This window comes from Zeus faber, assembly GCF_960531495.2.
Source record: "Zeus faber genome assembly, chromosome: 18".
In the NCBI taxonomy this organism is placed as follows: domain Eukaryota; kingdom Metazoa; phylum Chordata; class Actinopteri; order Zeiformes; family Zeidae; genus Zeus; species Zeus faber.
The window spans coordinates 6,388,183-6,395,625 of NC_137210.1; positions in this window are offsets into that span (position 1 = coordinate 6,388,183).

Here is a 7,443-nt window from a genome sequence, read left to right on the forward strand (position 1 = left end):
CATTAAAATTAACGCCGGGTCGTATAAACAGTTCCAGAAGTGACGAGGTTTGCTGTCTGTTTGGAGGGTTGAAGACTCGGTGTTACCAACTTGCCCGGGCTATCGCTTCTGTGTGAGGGGGCGTGACCACGGCAACGGCGGTCAGCAGCAGCAGCGAGGGCGGCGGCGGGCGGATGACGATAATTGCTGCCCCATGTTTGGTGTTTTTTTCTCCCCTTGTCTTTTGTCTGCGGACGGGACAGGACAGGTCATCAGAAATAACTTGACCGCGGTAGCTGTGCCGGAAGAAACGGACAACCAAACAAACAAACAAACAAACAAACAGTAAACAAACAAACAAACAAACAAGCCGACATCAACGCTGCCGCTCAAGCCCCTGAACATTAGTCCCGGTTCAAAACTGCAGCCGTCTTTCATTGCCGCCTTGAAACACATTGTGAGAGAAAAAAAACCCTCCTCGGTTGCTATGGTTTTCCAGCTGTTTTAAAGATAAACAATGCAGGCAAAATTGCCTCCCTCCCCATCTCGTCCCCTCCCTTCCCCTCCCCTCCCTCGGCCTCCACCATTGGCACTGTTAAAGCCGCTCGGAGCTGCAGAAATCGAAATAAAAAGTCGCCATAAAAACCCGGGGGAAGTTTTTGGCAGAGCCGGCAGGATTGCTAAATCCCTCAGCCGGCCTCACAGGGCTTCGGCCGTGAGACATGAATGTGGAGTATTGTTGTTTCACTGTGCTGTACATTATTCACTAATTACTTTGGTTCCTGTGCGAGTGCGCGCGTGTGTGTGCCTGTGCGTGTGTGTGCGTGTGTGTTTGAGGCTGGGTGGGTACACATTAATGTGCTGTCAACTGTGTTTGTTTATGTTTGTGACTGTGAGTGATTTTATACAAGTGACTGTGTGTGTGTGTTTGTGTGCATTCATTAGTGTGTGTCTGTGTGCAAACATTACTGTGTGTTTGTGTGCGTGTATTAGTGTGTGTGTGTGTGTGTGTGTGTGTGTGTGTTTATGTGCATACTTTTGAGCGTGTTTGTGTGTGTGTGTTTGAATGTCCGTCTACAATACATGTTCCTCAATATATTCCTATATTACTCCTTCTTAATTATTTTTATTTCTTTATTTTTAATTATAAAAATAAAAATAGTTAGTTAGTTTTTTTTTTGTATTTGAATAGAGCAGAATAATAACAAATTCAATTCCATACCATGCAATACCACGTTACCAAACTACTAACAAGAGCTTAGTGCTGAAGTTGGACATTTCAACTAAACTACAATTATTTCTGAAAAGTTTCTAAGTTTATCTTCTATATAACCCTAACCCATCCACCTAGAAAAATTAAAAAAAATAATTAAATCAAAACTTGGACTTGGACAATTGATAAAAACAAACAAACAAACAAACAAACAAATAAATAAATAAACAATAAACAAATAAATAAATAATAATAATAACAACCTTTATTTGTTTAGAAGAAGAAGAAGGAGAAGAAGGAGAAGAATAATCTTTATTTGTCACACAGCACACACACCACAACACATGAACTACACACACACACACACACACACACACACACACACACACACACACACACACACACACACACACACACACACACACACACACACACACACACACACACACACACACACACACACACACACACACACACACAAGCTTCAAATGGTGGCTGGTGAAATGAGACCTCTGCTTTTGACCCACCCTGGCTTGTCCTTCCTCCGGGGAGCAGCCAGGAGCGGGGGGCAGCATACAGCGACGCGCCTGGGGACCAATTACAAACGTCCATCGCTGGTCAGACGACGAAGAACCATAGGACCTTGAGGACGATAGGACCTTCCATACACGACACGCAGTTTAAGGTGCTTTACATGTGACAAAAGCAAAGCAAGCAAAGCGAAATGCATTTACAAAGTAGAATAACAAAAGAATTAAAAGAATGAAATAAATTAAAAACAGGGTAAGCCAGTTTTGTACACGGTCTTTCCTGACCCATGTCTTCCACGCGCCCGTCATGCCATACATAGCACACAGGTGGCGACACGTCTGTCTGAGGGGCCGATAGCTACCTTTCCCCACAATCTGTACATTATCGATAAGAAAAGCTATCCAATATTTAACCACGGTCCTTTCCTATAATACATTTAAAAACAACTAACAAGAATAATTGTGAAGGCTGAACTGAAAATAAACGCATTTTCTCGAAAGCACCGACAGAGTCTGCCTCTCTAATATTCTTCTGCAGCTTGTTCCATATTTTGGGAGCATGATTAAAAAAGGCTACATCTCCACTCTTCTTCTGAGTTGGTTGTTGTTATTTTTACAAGCCGGCAGTGGAGGACCCGAGGGTTCCAGAAGGAGCATAGAACACCAGTGATTCTGTAATATAGGCCGGACCAAAGCCATTTAAAGCTTTGTAAACAAGTAAGCGGACTTTAAATTCAATTCTAAAGAAAACTGGGAGCCAGTGCAGTGTAACTAAGGCTGGAGTGATGTTTTCTCGCTTTTTTGTTTTTGTTAAGTCTAGCTGCTGAACTCTAAGCTGAAGTCTCTCAATAGACTTTTTAGGAATGCCAGAAGAAAAGGGCATTGGTGGTCTAGGAAGGGTCGTACTTTGGCGATGTTTCTAAGCCGAAAGAATGTTGTTCCGGTTATTTTCTTAGTACTGGAGTTAAAACTCAACTCAGAATCTAGAATAACAGCCTGGCTTTTTACCTCTGATTTGACCCTTTCCTTGCTTTTGGCTTTTCGGCCGACCAAACGGACCTCTGTCTTATCTTCATTTCATTTTCATTTTCGGAAGTTTTTCCTCATCCGATCTTTTATAGCACGTAGACAGGTAGTGAGAGCACTTTCATCATCTGCATTATTGGGCTCCACAGAAATACACAGTTGTGCATCATCAGCATAGTTATGGAAATTGACATTATGTTCTCGGATAATATCGCCTAACAGAAGCATGTGAAGTGAGAAAAGCCAGCGCCCAAGGAAGCACCACTGTGCAACACCAGAAATTATATAATGTTTCTCTGATACTCCAAAACGGATAAAAAAAGCTTCTGCCTGTGATGTACATTCTGAACCAGTTCAGGACACATTCAGACTGACCAACCTAGTTCTCCAGACGATCTATGAGAATATTGTGATCAATGGTGTCAAATGCTGCGCTCAAGTCCAAGAGAACACAAATTGAAACCTTGTTGACATCAGACAAGTCTTAAATCACTGATTATTTCTGTGAGAGCAGTTTCTGTGCTGTGATGGGCTCTGAAACCTAACCGAAATTTCACCAGAATGTCGTTTTCATCAACAAAGCTGTAAATTTGATTACAGACCGTACTTTCTCGAGTACCTTACTTAAAATAGGACCCCACAGTCCGAGTGTGGTTTCTTCAACAGTGGTTTCACAACAGCAATTTTAAAAGCATCAGGAAAAACCCCAGTCATGTAATGCACTAATGGATTTTAGAGCAGAGCTTGAAACAGTATTGAAAACCTTTTTAAAAAATATAGTAGGGACAGGATCAAGAGAGCAGGTGGAAGATTTACTCTTATTACAATCCTGCAGAGCTCTGCAACAGAAATAGTACGAAAGTTCCTCGTGGATGCTTTCCTTATATGGAGTGGACTATTGAAGTTTCCAGCAGCTGAAGTAATACTCGCTCTGATAGTTGTCATTTTGCTTTAAAAGAACGTAGCAAATTCTTCACATTGTTTGACAGATGCTTGGCTTAAAATGTCAGGAACAGGGTCAGGATTAAGGTGGTCAATGGTGGAAAACAGTATTTTAGGGTTACTCCCACTCTGTAATAACCTTAGAAAAATGGTCTTTCTTGCAGCACATAGAGCATTGTTATAATACAAATAAGGATTCTTTATTAATGGATAGACCTCTAGTCCAGATTTTCTCCATTTCCTTTCAGCTGCTCTACATGATGTCTTGAGCTTCCGGACAAATCTATTTATCCATGGGGATGATTTACCACATAACCTCTTTTTGACCTTGAGTGGGGCCACATCAACCACATTGAAAGCATCAACCATTTGATGTACGGAGAATTTTAGATGACGAGAGTCCAGTTCCCTTAAAAGATCTGAAAACTTCCGTTCTGCTGTTGCGTTGAGGAACCAGTTTTGAGCTAGTTTCTTTCATGTTCCTCTTCACAATCAAATGATCATCAAAGAATGCACAAGAGCGGTCAGAGACATTGATATAAGACACTGTGATGTTGTCAGTGTTGAACCCTCTCGTCAGAACCGGGTCAAGTGTGTTATGATGTTCATGTGTCGCCTCAGTGACACGTTGCATTAGTTCCCAACTGTGCAGTGGGTTGTATGAATCCCATGGCCTTGTGGTAGGGTCACACCCCCAGCGACAGGGCGCTGCAAAGCGACAGGCTGCAATGCATTTCAAACGGAGCCTGGTTTCATCCAGCTGCAGTGGGAGGAGCGACGACCCGCGACGAGCTGACAGCTTCACAGCGACAAGGAAAGTTGAGCAGGTTTCAACTTTATGCAAATGAGCAGCGCAGAGCGAGACCCAAGAGGAGGGAAGAAACGCTGTCAATGGCGCTGATCCTTGGAAAATGGACGCCCGGACACATTAATATATATTTTTAATTAAAGACGTCACTTAAACTATCGATAAAATAAGGAACACATCATTTTATGTTTCCTCAATAAGGACAATGCTTTATTTTAAGGGACAGATGGGCGGATTAGTGACGTAATATCTGGAGATTTAATTAATTTTGCTAAAAAAACGGCTACAACATTTTAATTTAAAAAAAAAGGACACACAGCATCATCTAGATATATTATGTATATTAAATATTGAAAGTGAGAGAGGTTTGAAATGTTTGGTAGGACCACAACAGCCAGTCAATTTTGAGCCGACACCCCCACAAGCACTACAGAAGCCCCGCAGCCGGCGGTGTGACCACAGCATTAGGATCGGCCCTGTTGTTTATGTGGCTGTTTATATCTCTGTGGCAGTTTGCCTACCAGACGCCACCCAAGTGGCAATTTCAGGGACCTCCGGCACAGAGACACAGACGATGGGGTAGAAACCACACAAGTTTATTGTTGAGAGCGGGCTTGATAGAACAAGCCCTGGAGCGGATGGACACAGGTCATGACAGGGCTTCTCTATGCTGAGTGTGTGTGGGGATGCGGGTTTTTACCTGTTGCTCGTAAGACCAACCACGGAGCGACAGGTATGCAGCCACTCTGATCCTGGGTCCCCAATTACCTAGATCCTGGTCCAGTGTGGCTGCTCAAACCACACCATCCCCACACCACAATCACCATTCCATATTATTCATATCTGGTGATGATAAGCAATGCCAATTTGGAGAGTTATGGGAGGAGATGTGATAGTTCCCTTGGTGGCTGATAGAGAACCAGAGTTTCAGCCTGAAGGGCGAAGGCCAGATGTTCCAAAGAAGAAAACTCTCCTAGGTCGACCTTGGAACAGTTGAACTGATCTGAGGAGATGGCAGGTATTCCACCCCCTGGCCTGCCCCGCCTCACTGACCGAGAGAAGATATCATTTGGAGGACATGCTTTAATAAGTGTTGCATTGCTATTTTCACCCTTGTGAAAATTATCCATGGTTTTACCATGGTAAGCAGAGGTATGGTTAACTATGTTTTTTGGGGGGGGAGAAAAAACATTGTTTATGACCAATGGTTATACTATGGTTTAGCCATGGTTTTATTGTAGTTTAGTATGGTATCTCAACCAAGGTTTCATAGTGAAATGAAAAACCATGATTTGCGAACCATTGTTATACTACAGTTAAATCACACTATACTATGATTTTCCTACAGTATTGCCACAATATCTCCACCATGGTTTTACTATGATGCTCCATGATTTTCCAAGGTTTAACATGTGGGTAGGCAGTTGCAGACTGTAAATTTGAACATTTTGAACATTCATACACATTAGCCTACATACTGCATGATGTATAATTGAACATTCAAAAATCCATATGCTTTACTTTTCAGCTTCTGTCGACAATTGAAAGTCGATAAACATTTTTTTTGTGTGTATTTTAACCTTGGATTACACGTATTAATATCACATCCTGCGTATCAGTGAATGACCAAAGAGCTTAATATTTGGATTATAGTAAGCCATGATAATACCATGGTAAATAAAAAAGCAAAAAACTGGTTCCCCTTTCTTAGCCATAACAAACCAAGGTAGCGTCATCTATAAGAGTACAAGAAGATAGTTACCATAAAGTTCCATAGTAAAACCATGGTAGTACCATAGTTACCATAAAGTACCATAGATTAACCATGGTAGTACCGTAGTTACGATAGTTTACATCGTCTGACCAGCGATGGACGTTGACGTTGGTCCCTGAGCGCTGTAAGCTGCCCACCGCTCCTGGCCTGCCCCCCCCCCCCCCCCCCCCCGGAGGAAGGACAAGCCTCGAAGGACAAGCCTCGAAAAATTCAGAAAAGACATTTCACGGCCTACATCTGCATCTGTGTGTGTGTGTGTGTGTGTGTGTGTCTGTGTTTGTCGGCCGTAGCTGCCCGTAATGCATGTGTTGTGGTGTGTGTGTGACAATAAAAGATAGTATGTATGTATGTATGTATGTCGTATAAAGTACCATATATTAACCATGGTAGTAACATAGTTACGATATAGTACCATCTATTAACCATGGTAGTACCATTGTTACCATAAAGTGCCATCGAGTGACCATGGCAGTACCATAGTTACCATTAAGTACCATGATTACTGTATAAAAACCATAGTTCACCAAAGTGAATTTTCATAAGCGCCGTCTGACCAAGTTTCTGTTAAAAGCCTAAAATCAAGTTTGTCGTCAACAATAAGATCATTCATCAAAAATGTTTTGTTTGTTAGTGAGCTAGCATTTAGGGAAGCAAACTGTGAAGGGTTAATAACAGAGCCTGAAAGCGATTTGGAGAGATGAGGAGTACATATCAAATTGGAAAAGTTAGTAGAGTGAGTGGCATACATCTTTGTTTGTCCCGTTGCTCACCCAAACAGCATTGGGGAAGGCACTGTGCGCCGACGCAGCTTCTCTCAGTGTTGACAGCGGGCTAGCAGCAGGGACCATGCTGCCTTGCTTATGACAATGCTAATCGTTACAGCGCATCAAACGGCACAGCTATGGCTGAATCTAGTTCAAACAAGTTAAATTACCCGGGCTGTACAATGGAAGACGGAGAGGTGTCTGTCCCCCTTGGCTGTGTTTACATTCATGGTTTCCGTGACGACGAGGCAGTCAATCACAAGCTGACAGACTGGCAGTGTCATGTAAAACGCTGTGAATACAGGTGTTCTGGTGTAACAGGTTAGGCCAACACAAAGCCAAAGGTCACTTAAGCCTAAAGACAAACATTTAAATTATCCTTTTTCCCAATGATTCTTTCAGTGGGA